The sequence below is a fragment of the Lepisma saccharinum genome, chromosome 16 (genome assembly GCF_977018435.1).
Source record: "Lepisma saccharinum chromosome 16, izLepSacc3.1, whole genome shotgun sequence".
Classification (NCBI taxonomy): Eukaryota; Metazoa; Arthropoda; class Insecta; order Zygentoma; family Lepismatidae; genus Lepisma; species Lepisma saccharinum.
The window spans coordinates 28,442,342-28,466,170 of NC_139244.1; the positions used below are offsets into that span (position 1 = coordinate 28,442,342).

General features: G+C 34.7%; 1 long non-coding RNA gene across 1 annotated transcript in view; it reads right to left on the minus strand.

The window, feature by feature from the left end:
• The window catches only part of LOC145999990 (uncharacterized), a 571,614-nt gene extending 549,997 nt beyond the window's left edge, over positions 1-21,617 (minus strand). The window contains exon 1 of the long non-coding RNA XR_014443450.1: positions 21,507-21,617. This is a non-coding gene — a long non-coding RNA (uncharacterized LOC145999990). The remainder of the gene's footprint in view (positions 1-21,506) is intronic.
• Between the last annotated feature and the right edge of the window lie 2,212 nt (positions 21,618-23,829).

Genomic DNA, 23,829 nt, shown 5'->3' on the forward strand with positions numbered 1-23,829 from the left:
TTCTCATTGATAAGAGAAGGCATACTAGTATAATTGACGTTCGTACACATAGAGGTGCTGACTGTGCCAGTGACCATTATTTAGTAATTGCTAAATTAAGAGAAAGACTCTCAGTGATAAATAATAAGCAACAAAATCGAAAAGTTATAAAATTTGATACAGGAAAGTTTACTGATGAAAGAATTAAGACAGATTACCAAATTAAACTGTCAAATAGATTTGATATTTTGCAGGATTTAAATGATGATCAAAATATAAATGAAACAGACGTAAATAAGAATTGGGAGCACATACGTAATGCAATAGAATCAGCAGCTAAAGAAAGTATAGGACACCATAAACCGAGAAAAAGTAAGCCATGGTTTGATAATGAATGTCATAATCTAATAGAAATAAGAAATCAGGCTAGACTTAGGTGGTTAAATAACTCTGATGATACAAATCTAAACAATTATAATAGAATAAAGCGAGAGGTTAACAGCACGTTTAGAAGTAAAATAAGAGATGACTTGAAAAGCAAAATTAACAAAATTGAAACAAACAGCAAAAATAAAAAAAATCAGAGATTTATATAAAGGTGTAAATGAGTTTAGAAAGGGGTGGCAACCTAAAGTAAACTTGATAAAAGATAAAGACGGTGATTTTCTAGCTGACCCAAGCGATATTCTAAATAGATGGAAGAACTACTTTAATGACCTTTTAAATGTCCATGTAGGAGATAAATCAGAAGTAAATGAAGTACACACAGCAGAACCTTTAGTTCCAGAACCTAACTTGACTGAAGTTAAAGATGCTATTAGAAGGCTAAAGAATAACAAAGCACCTGGCATTGATTTAATACCAGCTGAGTTAATTAAATATGGTGGAAATGCATTAATTTGTCAAATTCATAAACTAATTTGTTTAATATGGAATAAAGAAGAAATCCCTCAACAGTGGAAAGAATCCATAATTGTTCCTGTGTTTAAAAAAGGTGATAAAATGAACTGCAATAATTACCGTGGAATTTCTCTACTCTCAACAACATACAAAATATTGTCTAACATTCTTTTAACAAGACTAACACCATATGCTAATGAAATTATAGGTGATTATGAATGTGGATTTAAACGTAACTGATCAACTACAGATCAAATTTTTCACATCAGACAGACACTTGAAAAGAAGTGGGAATATAATCAAAATGTCCATGATTTCAAAAAAGCATATGATTCGGTCAAAAGAGATAAATTATATAATATATTAGTAGAGTTTCGAATACCTAAGAAGCTTGTTAGTATGATAAAAATATGCACCAGTGAAACAGAAAGTAAAATTCGTGTGGGCAAATTTACAATTCATGATGGGTTAAAACAAGGAGATGCATTATCTCCATTGCTCTTTAATTTTACCTTAGAATATGCTGTTAGGAAGGTAAAAGAAACTAAAGAAGGACTAAAATTAAATGGTGTGACTCAGTTGTTAGCATATGCGGATGATGTAGACTTACTAGGGGATGATGTGAATACAATTAAGAATAATGCTAAAATATTTTTCAAAACTGCTAAAGAGATAGGTTTGGAAGTTAACAAAGAGAAAACTAAATATATGCTTACAGGCCGAAACCAAATGTTAGGTAATAATCATAATCTAATTATTGATAACAACTCGTTTGAACCAGTTTCCAAATTCAAATACTTAGGAGTAATATTAACAAATGAAAATTATATTCAAAAGGAAATAAAAAGTAGGCTTCATTCAGGAAATGCATGTTACTTCTCTCTTCATAAAATTTTAGCTTCTCGTTTCATATCTAAGAAACTAAAAGTTAAAATATACAAAACAGTAATTTTGCCTGTAGTATTATATGGATGTGAAACTTGGTCCCTTACATTGAAAGAGGAACATAAATTGAGAGTATTTGAAAATAAGATCCTTAGGAAAATATTTGGACCTAAAAGGGATGAGGAGACATGTGAGTAAAGAAGGCTACATAATTTAGAACTACATAATTTGTATTCATGTCCAGATATTATTAGAATAATTAAATCAAGAAGACTTAGGTGGGCAGGCAAGGACGAATGGGAGAGGAAAGAGGAGTTTACAGGATTCTTGTTGGGAAACCTGATGGTAAGAGACCTGTAGGAAGGCCAAGACGAAGATGGGGGGACAACGTTGAGATGGACCTAAGGGAAATCGGTAGGGATGGAAAAGAGTATATAGAACTTGCTCAAGATAGGGAAAGATGGAAGGCCTGTGTTGCTGCAGCCATGAACCTTCGGGTTTAAGAAGGCTAGGGAGTTAGTTAGTTACTCTCTCTGGGTTGAGTGGGTGTGGATTTAGAAAAAAAAATAGTTGGTGAATAATATGATAGTGCTGATGTAATGGGTGGTAGAATTAAGGGTGTGAGATAGATAGATATTTTCAGAGAAGTGTCCAAAAGCAATTTTTGTACATTGTTCAGCACATTTTAACCCTGGCTGTTGCCCATTTCTGTGCAATTTCTGCAATATTAAGACTGTCAAATCAGTTATAGTTTTTCCTCATGAGTCTTCTCAAAGGAGCAGCCCCCCGTGGTTAGCACATCGTGGGTATCGGGTTCGAAACCCGGAATGGGCATGGGCGTTTGTGGGTGTCCATTCATCAATTTCATCATATCATCACTCATCTCGATCTTCGGAAATTAGCCAAAAGTGGCACAAAAAGCCCAGTTATAATAATGCAAATAAATCAATCAATCTTCTCAAAGTAATTTTGTTGTAAAAAAATGCAGTGCAAGATAGCTAAGGAAGTACTGTAACGTTCTCAAGTTGTTTGACACAAGATGGACAGAAAAGTATCAATACTCAGTAGGGTTACTTGTGAAATCGTATACACCAATAGTAGAAACTTTACTGTTGTCCATTTTTGGACCATTTTGAAGTAAAAATGGACCCACGTTTTTCTGAACAGAGTCAACACATTGAAAAATTGCAACAAATTATTCCAACATGAAATGCCTATTCCTCATTCATTGGAACAGTGTGTTAAAATGTTGGATGGTCTAGTTGATATTTTTTAGATTTTCAAATCTGAATGAAAAATGTGGCAAACAGTAATTGAAAAAACATGTCCAGGGTCTGCATTGGAGGCAGTAGAAAATTGTTGGTGATCTTGGCTACACTGCCAGTTTCATCTTCAACACCCGAGAGGATGTTCTCGCAATTCAACGGGAGATCCTCGACCAATGGGCCCTGCAATACGAACTACATGTGAATATTAAAATAGTACCGATGATGTATTTTGAATTTTGTAGCATGGAGGAAAAGACTAATTCTAACATTGTAATTCTTTTTTAAAGACAAGCTGGGATTAGCTTTTTCAAAAGCATTTTCTGCTCATTTTATGTAGAAAAGTTAGAAGTTCGTAGATAGACTTAATTTAATAAATGTGTGACCTTTCATGTGGTGGCAGAGTGGATTTTGATAGCCAGATCATACCTAGGGACGCTATACGTCCCGGAGTTTCAGGGACAAACCCAGAATGGTATAATTTGTTCCGGTGTTCCGAATAGTTTCTTCGGGATACACAAATGTCCTGGGATCGGGTGGGAAGGTAGAAATGATTAAGACTACACTTTCCTGAACATTTTTTTATATTTAAATGCGTGGACGTCATTTTAAAATGCTCATTTTACAAAACAATGTAACTCTACATTGAACCACTCCCTCTCCATAATACAAGAGTTAACGAGATACAGACGGTAATGCAAACATCTTTGACTTCACCATGGCGCCGCCGTCTGCTAGCAGTGCTGAATTTCAGTTACGATTCTCTTCCATTGTATAGTAAAAATGCTTACTATAAGGAGTCAGTGCTTGGGTGCCTATCTGTTCAGTCCACAGTTTCCAAATAATTTGAATTTGAATTCAAAATTTTGGGGGGTCAGCACTTAGGCTATTTTACACCCGTCACTTTAAACGGGGTCCAGCCCCTTACCATAACTAAAAGAACATAACTGTCATGTCGTGTCGTAACTAAAATATTAAAATAATAAATTTTTCTGACTGGTTAAAAGCTGAGGCTATTAAGAGGCACTCAGCACACATAAGGACAAAACACAGGACGACACAGAATTATACTGGCCATAATGCCTGTCGCCAGAGCCTCGTTAGTCTGCAGTCCAGGGTGTACTAACGTGGAAGTGAGGTTGACTATTGGGTGCACTACGTGGAAGGAGCACCCCTTACACCCCAGTTTCCAAATAATGTTCCCACACAATGTGAGATATAAATGACAATTATGTTGTACATACGTACAACTTTATGGGGTCCAGCCCCCCCCCCCCCCGCTCCCTAACAAGCTACCGGTCAGTAGTGTCCCGGATTTTCACTTTTGAAATATAGGAACCCTAATAGAACCAAAATTGAACCCCCTCCTTACGTGAGCTATATATACGTTGAAACCTACACATTTGTATCAACATAAAACTAGATTCCAATATTAATATTTCTTGTATTTTTAACTTAGATATGGTACATAACTTTTTTACAAACTGTTTACTATATTCGATAGTCATTTGTTTCATTTTGAACACGTACGTTCATAAATTCTCATTACAAACTCATCATAACTCAACATAACACAACACGTACGTTCATAAATTCACATTACAAACTCATCACAACATTGTAACTATTGTGCTCGTCACAATATAATCCCCTCTCTTAGGAAAAATTTTCTGCGTGAGACAATAATCAATATACATTAAATTGTCGAACATGAAGAAAATTTACAATAAAAGGGGCACGATTACACAGTGCTTTCTACAAACACTAACGCAATACAAATATTTGCGTTCAAGCATGCCATTCATACATAATTTAGGCAATTTTCTTTGTCATATTCTCTTTATACAAAGAAGCAAAATTTATGACTTTCATAAATATACACAAATATTTAATTGAGAACACAGAAAATAAACACATTATACACAAAAATCATTTGGGTTACACATTTTTTGCTTTCAATAGCTCTGTTCTCTTTTCTTCTGTACAATTAAATAGTTTAAGATTTGTTAAGTTCTGCTTTTGTTCCTTTGCTGGCGTCGACAATGATATTAAATGTGCTTGGTTATTCTTAACTTCCTTGACTTGATAAGGACCAACATACAAGCTGAAAAATTTGTGAATGCTATCACTAATAGCTTTGCTTTTAAGATGGTTTCTAACAAGAACCAGGTCACCAGATTTTATCGGATGCTTAGGTTCATTAAAATCCCTTTTAATCTTTTGGTTTTTCTGTTTTATATTTGCTTCAGCCATTATACACTTTGTCTTCCAGGGTAAATGTTTCAAGTCATCTGGCCAACTTATTTTGTCTATTATTTCATCAGTAGCAATCAACAAACTATTATTAGCTAAAGAAGCTTTAAGATCGGTTTCTGAAGCTAAGTAGTTTTCATCCTCTTCTTCCTCAGAATTCTTAGCAAATGTTACAAAGTTACTTTGAAGAGAACATGAAGGGAATGTGTCAGTCGTTTCTAAAACATAATTAGATTGAACTCCCTTATCACTTGATAATGTGATATTTTGCTTCTTGAAATCAATTATTGCTCCGAAGCGCCAAAGAAATGGCAATCCTAATATTACTTCGGCATGTAACTGCTTAAAAACATATAACTCTATATGAAAGTGCTCTGAAGCTATTATTAAACTAATATTCTTAGAACCAATAACTCTAAATCTTTTGTCACCAGCAAAAGAAAATAATTTAACATTATCCACTGAATCTAATCTAGCAGTAGGAATAATAGTTTTCAATTTTAACCAAGTTGCATAATCCATTAAATTTGCTTGACTCCCACAATCAATAATACAGTTAATGGTTAAATCACAAATTTGACCTGGCAACACAATAACTCTTCTGTTTGAAACAAGAACACCGTCATCGTCCATTACCCATTCTGGTTCAGCTTCATACCAATCGAGTACAAAGTTTATAGTAAGAACTTCCTTTTCCGAATGGTTGGGATCAATAGATGTGTTGCTCTGAAAATTGAAATTATCTTCAATTGATGTTGGAGTATAGTGATGAATATGCTCCTTGTAATTAACTGGACAGAGGAACTGGAGCTCATTACTCTGTCTTACATGTTTAAGGATGAGTGTTCACTTGTATTAGCAGTCGTTCCTGTTAAATTGCACACTCCACTACTCGAAGGTACTTGACTTTGGGTCACGTTACTGCTAGTCGCAGGTTGTGGTAACAAATTGGAATTATTACCATACCATAAAGAGTTATTCGCTGGATATATACTTGGCTGAGTTACTGTAGTATTGCAAGAAGTAAATGGTGTAGTCCAGGGAGAGAATATCCACGGTTGAGTAGGATATTGCACTATGGAATTTAAATTATTTGCATTCCACTGAGGTAAAGGTATAGATGGATTCACCTGCATACTCTGCGAAGGCCTTAACCACGGTTCAGCTAAAGAAGGTTGAGATTGTTGTTTAGATTGTTCAGTGTTGCTTCGTACTGTGCTCCAATTACATTTACCCCGTTGGTTACTTACTGAACGTTTATTATAACCACTTTGAGTATTTGGTTGAACACTATTCGGAGATGAAAAGCCTTCATCCGTTCGTAAATATTTTGGATCTGTTGATTTGAGCATGGATTTGATTGCTGAACGTTGCTCGAAATTCTACTTGCACCACCAATTGTTGTAGGTTCGGTATTTTGGGAAGATGTAAAATTTCTGGTCTTACGAAAATCTTGCGTTTTGACAGAAACTTGTCCAACATTGAATGATTGTTTGGATTTGTTGTTCAGAAATTTGGTTGTCTTATTTCTTCTCATAAATTCTTCCTGGTCCTCTGGAACTCTAAAAGATTTGTTTTTTCCCGAATGAACCAAATCAATTCTGTCTAAAATAGATATCAGTTTGTCCATACTTGGTATGTCATGACATGACACATATTCTGACACATTTCTCGGTATTTGTCGCAACACTAACTGAATCATATCAGATTCAGATGGGTCTTCTTCCAAATTTGAATAGGCAGAATAGAGTTTTAATACAAAAGTAGCTAAGTTTTCATCAACATTAGGATCATATTTTCTTGTTCGTAGAGCTGCCAATTGTGCTTGTACTACTTGTTCAGAAGCATAGTGATGCAAAAACTTTCCTACGAAATCCTGAAAACATGAAAATCTCTTCTTATGAGAATTATACCATAACAAAGCCTTGCCGTAAAAACACTTATATATACTATTCAGCCTATATTCCTCCGGAACTCCCATTAGATTGAATGTTGAAACTAACTGATCAATATAGTCTCTAGGACTTTGTTTCTCTAAATTTCCCCCGAACTTTGGGAGTAGGTTCAAGTCACTCACTTTTAATATGCGTTGCATAGTCTCATTACAGCCAGTTACTATTGCTTGTGAAGGACGGTTATTCAACGAAGTCATCGGATTCTGAAGACGAGGTGTCATTGGGTCAAACGGTACTGTAGTTACTACTGTGCTATCCTGATTATTCGGACTTATGAAGTGTGCATTACTTCTGGCAGTACCAAAACATGGGCCACGTTTATATGTAGCATTAATTCGTTCAGAATTATTGTCTAACACACAACTATTTCTGCAAACTGTTACTGGGCAGGAATTGGTATGAATGCTGCAGTTAATAGAATCCGTAGTCATAGCATTTGTTGAACAGCCCGAGAAACAAGCATGGACATTGCTAGTACAATTGTCAGGCGAGTTGTGAACAGAACCGGTGTTAAATTGCCCTTGTAATGAATTATCACAACCGCATATATCTCGTGTGACATATGAATTAGTGAAAGAAGCATTTGTACAGTGTTTAGAATTAACATTATTGATGGCTTGATAACGCTCCCTAACTAATCTGCTTCTCTTCGTTCTCTTGCCCTTGTACATTTGCTTTACATGCGTAGTATTAGAATCTTCACTCCCAAAATCTGTTGTATCTGTATCAGATGAAATTGCGTTTGTATTTTTGCCTTTAAAAGAAACAAATTTCTTCTTTCTCTTAACATGGTTTCTAGTTAAAGCTGTTATTGGAGTAGTTTGTGCAGCTTGAGAATTTACATCGACTTGATTGGCTTCAGACACGTCAGATATTTTATCAACGGTTGGTGCTTTATCATTCTCAGGAGCTAACACTTTTGTACTACTAATGTGCCCTATTTTAGTTTTAATATCACCAATCTCATCTTCTAAGCGAGAAATAGAAACTTGTTGTTCATTTATTGTAATTTTAACAGCACTTATATTGCAGGCTTGTTCTTCCGCTTGTGACGTTAGTTCGACGAGATGTTCCTGATGAGAAGAAGTCTTTGCAACAAGTGATTCTATATTAGAGTGCACACCACTTAATTCCTCTCTAACCTCATTTTTAAGGCCGTTAGTATTTATTTTGCAAGCATCAGCCACCTGTTTTATTTCTTCTCGGAGTTCAGCGCGAAACGTAACAAGAGACTGATTGAAACTTTCTGAAAGAGCCGCTGTTATTAACTCCTGAGTTTCAGAAAACTTTTTCATTTGATCAGTGAGTTGCTGTTTCATCTGCTCTTGGCTGTCTGTAAGCTGTTGTTTCATTTGCTCTTGGGTGTGTGTAAGCTGCTGTTTCATCTGCGCTTGGCTGTCTGTAAGGTGTTTCATCTGCGCTTGGCTTTCTGTAAGCTGCTGTTTCATCTGCGCTTGGCTTTCTGTAAGCTGCTGTTTCATCTGCTCTTGACTTTCTGTAAACTGCAACTGAACGTCATCCATTTTATGAATTATTGTCTCCAATAATGCATTGAAATTAGTGTCTTTATTGTGTTCAGTTCCATGCTGGCCAAACATCGGATCGCATACTTTGCTTTGCACAAGTACTGATCAAATGTATCAGAATTACTGGAATGTAACGCTGCTAACTGTAGACATTTATGGTGATATAACTTTCCACATTTGCGACAAGTTATACACTTAGCATTCTTATCTGGATCCTTACAACAACCCAAATTTTCAACATTGATTTCCGCATTGTCAGAAATCAAGCTTTCATCAATAATTTGTCCTTTTCGTGTTGATCTTTTCCCTTTATCTGTCATTATTTAACTATATTATTAAGAAAAACGTATAGCTAAACACTTACTAATTCGAATCCTGTAAACTGGGTCACCAAATTATTGAAACCTACACATTTGTATCAACATAAAACTAGATTCCAATATTAATATTTCTTGTATTTTTAACTTAGATATGGTACATAACTTTTTTACAAACTGTTTACTATATTCGATAGTCATTTGTTTCATTTTGAACACGTACGTTCATAAATTCTCATTACAAACTCATCATAACTCAACATAACACAACACGTACGTTCATAAATTCACATTACAAACTCATCACAACATTGTAACTATTGTGCTCGTCACAACGTCTATGAGTGAGGGAATACAATTTTGCAACCTCTTTTCATTTTCAACATCTGACTTTGAAGAATTTCTGAATGGGAAAGGCTATATTTTCGAAAGCAAACTTTGGTAGAGACTCATGGTGGAATCTGAGTTCTGGAAATTATACCTGAAACTCGAGTCTTAGAACACGAATATATAATGGACCTGTTTTACCTTTTCAAAATTTCTGAATCCTTGGGAGCAAAATTGTAAGAGTATTGGTCACCAATATTGAAACCATGCTAAGTGCTTTGAGCATTTGAGGTGGTTCTGTAGCAACCACATAGACACCAGAGGATTAGTTTGCATTTGAGGGAAATCTGTAACGAGTTTTCGAGAGTGGAGAAGAGTGAAAAAACTAAATTGGGTTTAACAAAATTTGTCGTATATGATAGTATCAGATATAATTATTAAATTAATGTTTGTCATAAAATTCCAATTGGTAAAAAACTCACTGCAACAAAAGTTTGCAAAATGTACTTGGCCCTGCTGATGTGCAGAAGTGATTTCTCTGTCTGAAGGCAAACGTCTGAATTAGTCCACAAAAGAACGTTCTGATTGATGATTATTGGTTTTGATATTCTAACAATGCTCTGTGAAGTTTAGATGAAATGTAACACAGTTACTTAATACAGTGCGTCCGTTTTGGCTGTGGGCCGAGATAGCGCGTGACATGGCCCAGATGCCGGCATTTTCGACCCGTAACGTCTCGCTTATTTACATATCTTTAGCATGTACACAATTTACATTTCATAACGAGTACTAGGTTGTGTTATAAGAGTTGTTCAAAGTTGTTCACGCGCTATCTCGGCCCAGAACAAAAACGAACGCACTGTACTTCAAGAACGCACTTGTGGAGATTACAAACCTACTAATACCATATTTCCTATATGCAGCGTGATCTCTCCCCTATCCACTTTGAGTCATAGTTATTGAAATAAGAAAGTTATTATTTTAATCTTATTTCCCCACATTTGGTCTGCCTGCAATTTCACTTTCACCCAGATACCAATGCCTGTAGCCTATTTTACTTGCATGTCCTACATTACTCTACAAGAGTTTTGGCAGCTTGCTCATCAAAGTAACTCATTTGAACTCCAAGTTAACATAAAATAAGGGTGAAAAAACTATACTGTCTGTAACAAAAGTTGTCGTGTGATAGTCTCAGATATAATTATTAATAACTGTTTATCATAATATTCTAATTGGTAAAAACGTTTATTCCTGTTTTAAATGTAACATGTTTCATGCCAATCTGGGAGTTACCAGAAAAGTTACGTTAAATACAGGTAAAACACTGCATTCCAAAATGTGTCTTCGCCCAGATATCTAACACTAAGATTCACTAATATTACTAATTCGTATCAGTAATGTAGGTTCTGTAGAAAAGTTTAATCCATTAATGTTATACGCAGGTCTCAATTTAAGGAAATTAACTCGTTGGAAAATTGTAACTTATTTCAATAAGATTGTTATAACTGTAAATAACTCTTATTACTTAGAGTGGAAATAACAATAGTTCTGCGTAAAGCCGTACGAAGTAATACGATTGTTACTTCAATGATTGCTCGACAATTTACATAGAAATATGGTCTTACTACAACCGCATGCCTATAGTTCTGATAACATTTTATATCTGTCACGTGTAGTTTAGATACGGCAATCTTCTTTTCATCATGCTGTTTATTTTATTATTATTATTCTTTAAGTGACAAAATTTTACATCAAAAACTTGATAAATGTACTTTTCAAAGCATTAATTTAGTACTGAGCGTATATTAAGCATTGATAGTATTGATGTGTCAAATCTGACAATGAGACCTTATATTTCATGAGCCTATAAATTTTCAGACCTTTATTTTTACTATCATTCACTTCAAATACTCGGACGGACAAACCGCTAAAACTCGGAGGTTTTACTACCGTAGAGTACTGCAGTGTTGGCAAGTAAAAGTAAACATTAGTATTTTGCTGGAAGTGTACACACAGAACTCGAAATGCATGAAATCAAGGTTGATGCACTTTTAAAGCAACAACTTGAAGTTAAAGGTGTAATTTTGTTATCTTTGAAATTACCTTGTATAATCTTTCCAATTGAAGCATTTTAGTGCATCACACGGAACACAGAGCTAATAAAAGTGTTCCTTTATGCATTTCTGTGCGTATTTTGACACACCAGAAGGTGCATCATTTGCAGTTTATGCACGGTAATGTGTTATTGGAGTAAAAATATTTGTGTCATTAGACATGTTTTGAGTTCGGCTGTGTGTACAGTAGAGGCAAAATGTGGGGAAATATGATTAAAATAATAACTTTTTTATATAAATAATTATGACTCAAAGTAGCTTACTACCATTTTGTTTTATCAAAAACTCAATACGCTGACCAAGGCAGAGTTTATTTTATTTTAAAACATAAACTAAACGTTACGTTTCAACCTTCTAGCAAAGTCTTCTTCAGACTCTGTACCAAATACAAATGATATAATGTACAAAACAGGAAGATGTATATTTACACAAAAATCACTTCCCTCAAGACACAAGATTATTAGAAAGTTGTTTAACTGGAACATTCCTTTCCAGGTGTTCCAGCAGGTGGCCTTCTCCTGACAGGCGATTTAGATAAACATTTCCTTTCATCTGGAACGTGGTTGGACTCCTTATCTCACGCTCTTTTTCCTTATCCTGTTTTTTCTTAATTCCTCTTTCTTCTTTTCTCCTCTCTCGCTCTTGTCCTTTCTGCCTTGGTCAGCATATTGAGTTTTTGGTTATCTTGGAAACAAGGCATAATGGTGTTATCTTTTGTTTTATTTGTAATATCACATTGCTAGTGAAATGTATACTGGACGTGAGAAATAAGATTTTTTTGTTTTTGAAGTCTTGAAACTATCGTGAAAATTGTTAATATGAAAATTTGTATCGTACTTCTGACAGGCCTCTAACAAGAAAATAAGAGATGTCTATTAAAAATCGGCTCACTCAATTATTAGAACTAATTCATTCATTCATTACTTACGTAACAAGAACTGAACCTATACTATCTCTGAAGACTAAAATATCCTTAACTATTAAAAGATGAGGCTGTGAAGGGGCACTCAGTGCAAACACAGGACAACACGACTCCACAGAGGACGTCATGGCCATGGATCCAGGCGACATTGCGTCGTTGGTCTGCAAGAAGCAGTGACCTTTGGGTGCCTCACCAGAAGCTCACCACCTTATACCTCTATCGTACTTATGAGCATCTACGTTACCATTAATATATGTGGAGCAGGATAGAGCTATACAGTGGTGTAGCAACATATCGCGAGGCCCTAGGCGAGATTAGAATGCTAGGCCCCCATACGATCTTTAAATATGAGATCTCAATGTGAATCGATAGAAAATCTTCAGGGATACGTCAGCAAATTATCATATTTAAATAATAATATTAATGATAAATTACTGACGAAAAATGCAGCATATTTAATAATTTCATTCACCCTGACAATGTATTTCTCTGTTTTCCGGAATATGAAATACTCGCATGATGCTGTACGATGGAAGGAAGAACTGCTAATATTATCCATGTCCTCCTTGTGTTGAAAACAACGCAATCATTGAAATGTCTCACAGTTGTTTCGTGGCAGTTGGAAGTGCTTTATTGCTAAAATATTAAAATAAAAATATTAAATATTAAATCGGTAGTTTAAGATAAGGAGAAAAGACAAGACAAAGTGCTTTTAATTCAAGAAAGCAATAAATGGATAAAAATGTCCAAGCAAGTTATGGTGAAGTTTTGCGAGAATGTTTCATATGAGAAATACGACGGTTCCCCTTAGGCATAGGGCCCATCTACCTGTATGTTACGCCACTGATTGGACGCATATTATAACGTATAACTAGAATTTAAAGCCGGATAAAAGAGAATGTTGTAATTGGCTACAAAAAATAGCGTTTTTCATATTTTTTCTCGCTTCTGTTTATTACATTTTTTGTATCAACCCCATGGGATGCGAGGCCCCTTCAGGCGCGAGGCACCGGGCGGTCGCCCACTTCGCCCACCTCTTGCTACGCCACTGGAGCTATATGACAGAAACCTTACTTAAGGTTTTTCAGGAAGAGGATGATTTCCAGAAATCTACAGAGCATGCCACTGCCAGCTAGTATTAACTTTATTCAATAATGAATTGATAGTCTACAAAAAAATGTTAAGAAACTATACGTAGCCTATTGATGCGTCTGTTGTCGTGAAGATGTCAGTTCTATTCGTTTTTACAAAATGTATTACTGGCATTTGTGTTCTAGAATTAAATCGTTTTCTGTTGCTGTGAAATAATATAAATTTTTTACTTCTACTATAGGATACTCATTTGATAAGATATCGAGAAAAATAGTAATTATTCAATAATTGTCTCCATCATCTACCTAGGTACCTCTCTTGGATTTAATTAATGCTCATAAAATATTCTCACTTTATGAAATAATACATTTTAGAGAACGATATCTCTGAACAAAGAAGCTAGTACAGAAGGTTGTTCGGGATCTCTGGTGACGATTTTGAAAGCCGCTGGCGGCGCTGTTATCAACGTCAATCCGTCCAAATGGTGCATTCTGAGTCACGTCAGTACCGAGAACGCGTGTGCAGAGTGTTGTGCCATTTACCTACAACGATGCCGAAGAAAATTGAACCATACTGGGAGGGCTACATAACAGCCCTTTCCGATGCTAAATATAGCTATTCGGCAATCAAAGGAATGTGCAAGAAGCGTGGTTTTGTGATATGGAAGAACTTGATCGGTGCGATATTGAACAAAAATGGCAAAGGCCGACTGGGCCTAGTTCCACATAGGAAGGAACAGGCAAATCCACGAGCAGCTACGAGTCGTACACCGGACATAGTCAGAAAAGTGAAGACCCTTGCGTCAGGTGGTAACCCTGCCCCCAAAGGAGTATCGCACGTAAGTTGGGAATGTCTGTGTCAACAGTGAACACCATAATCAAGAAGGACCAGCAACTAGAAATGCGGCATAAGCGGCGAGTTCACAAGCTGTTGCCTCTTCACATTGCGGAACGTCGCACGAACGCTAGAAAGCTCTATGAGACCTATCTTGCAGGGGAGAGATGGAAAAATGTGGTGACATTAGACGAAGAATATGTATACCTTAGTGACTGTCACAAACCCCGCGCGATGTACTACCGCCCTCGCGACAAAAACAATTATCAAACATTGTATCGAGAATGCCAGGAAAGTTTTCCACAGGGTTTCATGATCATCGCTGGATACTGCTATAATGGCAAGATAGCAATTCGCCGTGTAGCTAATAATGTGAAGGTGAACTCCACGTACTATCAGGATGAGGTTTTAACACCCATTTATAACATAGATATCCCGGCACTGTATGGGGGGACCAAAAACCAGGTCTGGGTGCACCAAGATAAAGCATCCAGCCATACCTCCCGTTCGACTCGTTTGTTCTTACAGCGAATGGAGGTGGAAACTGACATCCGTGCAATTCCTTACAGCGACATTCCGGTCAAGGCGCCAGATGGTTCACCCATGGACTTCTGTGCATTTGGACTCCTAAAACGGGCCTTAGGAAAGAGACGTCCACGCACTCTCAATGGCCTCTGGAAAGCCTGTCAGGAGGAGTGGGAAAAGTTGGACATGATAACTCTTCGGAAAAGTCTGTTGCAATGGATATTACGTTGTCGGGCTATAGCGCGGAATGCTGGCTTTTCAACTTAGCATGATCGTTGGTGGCGACATGGGTTTTCATGAACTTATCACCCTTCCAACATTGTCCTCAGAGATCCCGAACGACCTTCTGTATATATCACCTTTGTCCATTTTCACCCGTTAACAACATTATAAATAAGAGATTATTCTTAACCTCGCCTGCTGTTAAGAATTGATTCTAATTGAATTGTTGATGTATAAGTGTAGATGTTCCACAGTGCCACGCAGTCACTGTTTACTGACAAGAATGATGTATTAAATAGTTAACTTTATTCTAGTAACTTACGGAAGCAATAGCCTTTTTTGGAAAGAACATAATGTCATCACAATGCCTTCAAAGAAAACTGTCAATCTAGATTCACTGTAAATGTCTGTAATAAAGTCATTGGTTATACCAGCACCACACAATATTTTCTCAAGTGTCTGATGTGAATAGCTCAGTTACATTTGGGTCATTCCACGCAAAATAAGTTTGTTTCATAGCCATCGATTTGCTTCATATTTTTCTTTACTGATAGATACTTGGTCTAATATGACAAATACGTAATATTAGACTTGTCCAACAAATATTTTGCACAACACAGCATGTGACACAAAACATGCAATATCTCGGAAACTATGAGGAATATTGTGATGATTTAGGTATTGTTGCAAAGGAGAAGGACAGCCCTAACATAAAATGACTATATTACCAATCTTACCTAGTCAGAAAGTAGAAAAATATTTAAATGATGTAATATGTTGTGATGACAAAAACACTCCACTTCGGGTAATCGTTTGATAGGGAGTACCAGTATGTAGATTTAACCACAATGAAAATTGTTACACAGCATAATCAATACATGCCAAACATAATATTAAAAAATCAGAACGGTAATATGTTTCATAGTAAAGAATACCACAGGTTTCAGTATTGGGTGTATGGACCAATTTTCCACTGGCATACAGCTATATTTTTTACAAATGGCCCTAAAACACTCATAAATTACCACTAACATTGTTAGAAATGTTGAATAAGTGGGAGAAGGATTACTATGATGTTCATCCACTTTTAGTTAATAGAAATTGTACTAAGAGCAGAATCTTTGTCCAGAATACATATGGGTCAGTTAATACCGAATGTTCCAGCACTGGGTAGTTTAAAACAGACATTATTTTTCTAAAACTTTGCTTTGTTTAAAATTGCTGGCCATTTTGATTTGTTTCATGACTTCGGGTATTTTTGGCCTTTGCGGACAGTTGCGATAATTATGATAGCTCAGCTAAGAAAAATGATATAAAGCCGTGGTAAACAACATTGTTTTCATAACGTTTCAAACATTATTTTATGTTCTGTGGGTTTTTGCACCATCTCAAATGAAAATAGCTGAAATTTAAGGCCAAAATTGATATTTAATTTTGAACAAAAGTCAAAGTTTAGGATATTTTAGTATGGAAGTAATATGATATATATATATGCATCTAATTTTTTTTAAATTTCAGCCCTTATATCTATGATGGAGGAACTAAAAAAAATGATATTTGAAGTGTAAAGTGTACTCTGACAATTACCTGTAAAAAAATCGAGATTGTGTAACCACTTTTTTACATAGAACACATGACATCCAGCCTTTCGTCGCAGTGGAGTACAGGTCCCAACAGTAAAGATGCCATATCTTCCTGATCATCATCTTCACTTGACTCTAACTCTTCTAATAGAGCCTTCTTCTTCATCAACTTCTTTCCCAGTGTTCTATATTTTTGTTCTTGAATTTTTTAATACCCCCCCTTTCTTCTTTCATATTCTTACTTTCTTATCCCGTTCTGTCACACCCATTCTGCCCCGGATGCTGTCGTTTGGCTATGGTATCTAAACATTAGTAATATATTGTGTTTAATAATGACTATTTATCATAATACGAGAGAGCTATAGCTATTGGGATTTACCTCCTGCAACTGTTAGATACATACTGTTTTAAAAGACCTGCAGGATTCTAAACATCTATAACTTTTAACACAATTCGGCTTACCTGCAAACAGATATTCTTCAAGATTATAAAATCACAAAAAGGTTGCGAAAAGCGATCCTTTTAAACGACCGACTCAACAATGTGATTCACTCCATGCCAAACGATCCAATGGTGGTTGCATGACTATTTTAGAAAAAAAAAATCATTTTTGTACATACGTTTGTACATGTTTCTAGATATCAAAACCAATGTTCAAAAAAATATATTGTTTTTAGTTCTCCTGGAGCAGCCATTTTTCCATCATGGCACATGGCTTTTTTTGCTCATGTAGCACTTTTAAAAAAACCTTAATATCTCAAAAGCCATTAGAGCTAGAGACATGAAACAAAATTCATTTTGTAGCTAATGAAGTATACTTTCTATGATAATCATGTATGCTTTGCTTAAAATTGTATCGTAAGTACGAAAATTATGGTCGAAATTGGGGTAACAATATTTAAAAAATTGGATTTTTTTTATATCTAGAAACATGTAGAAATGTATGTACTAAACATTAAATTTTTGTAAAATGGTCATGCAACCAATTATTTTAAATTTGATTCATTTGGCATGGAATGACCCATGATGAAACAGAACAAAATAAGGAAAATTGCAGTCTCCAAAGTATGCAGCATCTACTAGAGGTTTTAGGCAGAGTACCCCGTTCTACCCTAGGTTTCTCTGTATATATGTATATGGTACAACAGAAAATTGCGAGCAGTCAGCGGAAAATGCCGAGAAAAAAATCGAAAATTGATATGATGTTGAGAATGAACTGGGTAATCAACTTCACCAAAAAATTGAAAGAATTTTAAGAAAGAGTAAAATTTCGTGATTGTGTGGCAAGATGTATTCTGCAAAAAGGTAGCATAAAGAAGATGAAAAATAAGCAAGACTGGTTAGCACATCGCGCTACGAAGCAAGGGGTCCCGGGTTCGAATCCTGGCCTGGGCATGGATGTTTGTGAGTGTCCATTCATCAATTTCATCTTATCATCATTCATGCACATCTTTGCAAATTAGCCAAAAGTGGAACAAAAAGCGAAGTATAAAAAGCAACTCAATCATCAATTAATGAAGAAGACTGCGTGGCTGAATTATGTTATTTCTATTTAGAAAATACAGTAACAGCATTTATGGTTCTAATTGGAATAGAACTGAATCGGCTACTTTCCTATTCTCTTGGATTACAATGCATTACGGTGAGATGAATGCAAGATAGATGAATGAATTATGCACACGGATGTTTATTTCTTATGGGGAACACAATTGGGTAAATATTGTCTCGCTTCGTGAATGGGGACATCGTACTTCTGATAGGTGTTATGCAATGTTGTACGTGGGCGTCTCGAGTTCCAATACAGAGTCGAATGTAAACACTGAAGAAATTATTTCTTCAAACAACATAAATGTTTTCACATACTCATTTATTTCAAAGACTAATTTGGTATAAAATGGGGCATTGTGGAGGCCTCTTTTTACATGAAAATACTATTAGAAACATTATGTAGTGTCATTTGAAATTTTTGATCATTGCCACCTATTGTGTTTAATGCAGACGGATGTACATTAACATTGTACATCTAGCGGCGTCACCTCCTAGATTTGGCGTTGCAGGACTGGTAGAGACATATTGCGCAGTGGTTACGGGTCTAGTTTAAACTGTAGATCCAGTACCGATTAACTTGATGATAACGTGGACTTAGAATAAACTTTAAAAAAGAAACATTGGACATAAAAGGAAAACAAACCTTATTTACTTAGGTAACGTTAGGTGAAGTCTCTTTCAGAAATATTTATAATTACACATAAAAATCACATTGAATGAGAGTCAGTGATGTGCAGTAGACTATAAGTTTACGTCTACATGCGTTGTCTACACGTAATCTACGCGTAGATTACATTGCGTTGTAGTAGTTTACATAGACTACGTAAACAATCTAAAGTGCATTAAAATTAATTTTCAAGGGTTTCATGAAAGGAAAGTGACATTTTCAACTATATTGGATCCTAACGAAATGAAAAGAGTCCTATTTACAACAAAATTTCTTTTCTCTTCTATTATCAACTATGGAAGAATATAAATAGTATGCAAAAAACAACAACAGATGGCAGCAGTCCCTTAAAACACTAGAATATTTCCTATATTAGGTTTCTTCCTAGGTGAGAAATTATTCGAATTTATAGGAAAGAGTATGAAAAGTTCTCTTCACACATCAGCAACTGATACGTAGTATAATTGTCTTTTAATTCCACGGCGCCCTTTGCTAAGTTATCACCTTTCGCCATGTTGTTTACATAGAATTTCGTACTCTACGTGTAGAATGTAGACTATCGTTGTTTACGCGTATACGCACATCACTGATGAGAGTACGGTAAAATCAGAATGATAGTTGTAACACCCACACTGAAATTATACATTTCTTTTCAGTTCAAAAGTAGCGGTTCGTAAAGCAAACAATACAATCGAAAATGCACTTCACCCTGTCATTAAATGGACTATGTACGTACTATCGACAAGTTTCTTCTGGACTCAGTTATTATAAGATCTTATGTTAAAATACTATGTTCCGTGCAGTATTCGTCTTGAATTACAACTAATTATGGATCTAATATCTTAATTTATTTATCTCAAAAAAACTTTGTTTCGTAATTATCAATGGACGAGTGCCACAGTATCTTGCGCCTATTTACATGTTTAATTAGAAGTGATACATTTTATTGTTTACCTATCAATGTAGACAACTTATTCCGACTCGTATTCAATCAATAATTCTCTCGTAAGTTCCTTATAATTCTCTCGTAAGTTCCTTGTATCTAGCCTACATGTTAGTCCTTACTTAATATCATGGTATCATTCTATCAATCAATAAATCGTAAATATGAACTCATTTTGATTGATATTGAAATATTTAGCTAGGTGTAATATACTATCCTAGACCGTGATTTCAATCATCGCTGATAGTTTGAAGTGTGTCAAAACAATTACTCTTTTTTGCATTTTCACATTATTTAACTCGAGTCTAAAAATACTAGCTTTTTTCAATGCTCTAATTGTATAGTATCTTATTAGTCTTACGTATTGTTCTCTGGAGCAAATACCCCTACTCCAGTGAATATTGTTCAATGGAATCTTGCATTTGAAATACCACAGAAGGGGGGAAATATTATGCAATTTATTATTTTAATATATATCTATACAGGAAGAGAAGAATGATTTGTCGCTGGTCTATATTCCTAAAAATAGACATGACATAAAATATCAGGACTTGTATAACATTTATACCATTTGAATTTTACATAATTCTGCAAAGAGAGTGAGCACAATTACATTGTAAAAACTTATATTTCTCTTTAATTGTAGGTAGAATATGTAATTATTTATATCCACTTGACTATGGGAATAAGTTCAAAGAGAAGAGAGTAGTCGTCATTAATTAAGTCCGGCTGATTTTTTATTTTTGGGTTCGTATCATCTTTCACATTAATTTCTGCATCTTGAGCTCAAATGTAATATATATACGAGCCCCTTTATTTTTTAGCTGAAAAAATTGATGTTTATCACATAATGTGTTCTTTTTTGGAATGTTTACTTTTACATAAATTATAAGGTTTATAATCAATTGAGTGAAATATTTATTTTGGCTTCAAACGAACAAGATACAACAATTTTTGTTGTTATAATGTTTCCTGTGTCTGTTATTTTTGTTGGATTTCTTTTCGTTTTCATATAATGGAATATCTAAATCGCATTTTGGAAGTTTGCAACATGATCTACTACTTGTTTTCTACGTTTCTGTTCTTTCACCGATTGATTTACTTTCTCTATTTTGTATTTTATTTTGTTATTGGTTGGTATTTTGTTCAGTGTTCCTTCTTGAACATATTTTGATTTCACATAATTTATGTTTTCTAAGCTCTGTTTCTTGTTTATGTATCATACGGTTCTTTCTCCATATTTTTTATGAAAGGAATTTTTTACTTTGCTGTATAGTATTTTAAAGGCGCAAACTTTGTTTTTAACCTCTTATTGTCTTCACCACTTTCGATTTTTTTCTCTAAGGTTAAATATTGAATTGCATTTCTATTTTTTTCTAAAAGAAGCATACACACAATAAAATCGCATGTATCTAACATCAATGCAGATGGAAATTGATCAGAATTGTTACTTAAGCCTTACAAGTCAAAATATCTTGATTTTTCTTTGGAACTAATTGTAATTTTTCTACCATCATCTTGCTCTACGCATTGCAAGTGGTCAAAAGAACTTTGAGGGCCCAAAGTTGTAAACACTTTTTCATGTGAAACAATACGTATACTAGGTACAGAACGTCTGGCTTGAAAATATTAATAACTTGCAATCATACTTGCGTATTATCCGTTGTCTATCTTTTAACTTTCGAGAGAACACCTCTTCTCTCATCTTGAGTTGAAAAGAATTCCTTTTATAGGGATCCAACACAGGCTACATCGGAACTGTACACAGAGAAAAGTAAACGCATTAAATGAAGCGAAAAAATGCATAAATGCTTTAGCTTCAAGCAAAGACTAAATACATATAAATTTGAACATGCAATGAAATGCATCAGGTTGTTTTATAAACATCATAATAATTTTTTTAAAAAAATATTTTACGAACTTACTTCCGTCAAAGCTTAACCATTTTCATTTTAAAAATATGAGTCCCTCCTAATGGTTATAAGAGTATTTTCTTTAGAAATGCAGGATATAGTTATTTATTGAAAAATGCATTAAATGTTTGTAATTTTTAAATTCTTGTTTGAGCAGATGTTCAGCAAGAAGTTAACAAGAATAACATTAATGAATGTTAAAATGATTAACAGAGAAATAAATGTATGGGAACTACACTAGCGAAATGAATTAGTGACGGAAGAAAATGCATAAAATTTGATTGAAGTCCAATGTTTCTCTTGATGCATTACAATGTATAAGATCAGAAGTCTCGATTAATGATGAACCAAGAAACCAACACACTGTTATATCAGTTTATGTGTTGAAATTCACATAATAAAGTCAATGCATTCTCTTTTCTGTGTGTAATATTGCAACTGCGGTTAGGTTAGCTTTCTTGATTTGCAGTAAAAGCACAGTGTCGTTGTGGGGTTTGTCACCTCTACATGCAGAAAAAAATTTGTTTTTCTGAAGACGAGAGAAGAGGTGCTTTTTCGAAAAATAGTGTTAGAAAATATAATAGATTGAAAGACAGACAATGGATATTGTAGGCAAATAGAAAACTAGCATTTAAAAAATTATGTTGCAGGCAATATAGTCCGGTTAAAATCTTGTAATAGCTGACGAACAGGGTAATACACGAAACTATGGTAGGCCGTTTACTCCACTGACGAATTGAATAACACACTTATCCTAACAGGGTATAGTTTTTCAGCTTTGATGTTTATTGTTCGAATAGAGATGGCAGTGGCATATAAACAATAAATAAATGAAAAATCGTAATCTTCAAAATATAAAGTCGTAAATACGCTACTCAGAAATAGAATTATTGACATAAATTTTAAAACTACGTTACAATAAAAGCATCCGTAAAAAACGTCACTACGAGAAAAGTATAAGACGCATCCGTTTCACTATTGTAAATTTTATGTTGCAATAAATATGTGCGAAATATGCTGAATAACAATCACATTCGTTACAGATAGCATAGAAACTTGAAATAAACTTTTCATTATTACATTGCTCATTTTGGGAACTACAACTATTTCCTTAGATGTTTTACAATAACCATTCGTATGTAAGTGGGGCAGTGCAGCATTACGTGTGACATTTTACACACAAAACTTAAGTTTCTGGACATGAGATTGGATTATATTATTCATAATGAACTTACTCCATAAAATTATGAAGTACTTTCAGGTGTCTGCTAACAAATGAAAAAAACTTTGAGTATGGTGGCATAGGCTGAATGCATAAAAAGCATTAACAAAAGTGCATTACGTGTGTGATACTTTAAAAATGTAGTCAATTTTTTGACTTGGTTTGTCTGTGAAGCTTATAGGCTGCAGATTCTAGTAACTTTTATTAATGAAATGTAAAAATATATGCATTCACAAACATCTAAACCATAATGCAATTAAAAACAATAATAATTTCCATATTAATTCATTTTGTTATTTTCATACAGTAGGAATGCCCCAAGTGAGGTAGGTGTAATTTTAATTTGGATTGAAGGAAGGAATCATAGTGCCTCTAAGTTGACATACGTGATTTTCGTCTTTTCGAGTTCAGAATTTTATTCTATTTCTATAAAAACTTAGGTGCAGTTAAGAGACAATAGAATGCATTAAACGTACACATGTATGAACAGTACTCAAACCCATATACAAACATCGAAAGTTGTAAATTGTCAACATTGTTGCCAAGGAATTCAGTCTGATTAACTTGCAATAAATTATAGAATGCAGCTCTATTAAAGTTTCAAATAAGCGTCACTAAGATAAGCAATTTTTCATATCAAAGTTTAAACACAAATTGCATTTAATTTACTCACATCGGGTATTGGTAGTTGGGAGGGGGTTGACTGCACTAGGGGATGACGTATTAGTAATTCGTCTTGAACCTAACCTTCTGTAGAGATATAAATTTTTGTAGTGTGTTAACACATGATTTGTGGTAAATTTAGAGGAGCAAATGAATTTTCTAGAAGCCTGGGTG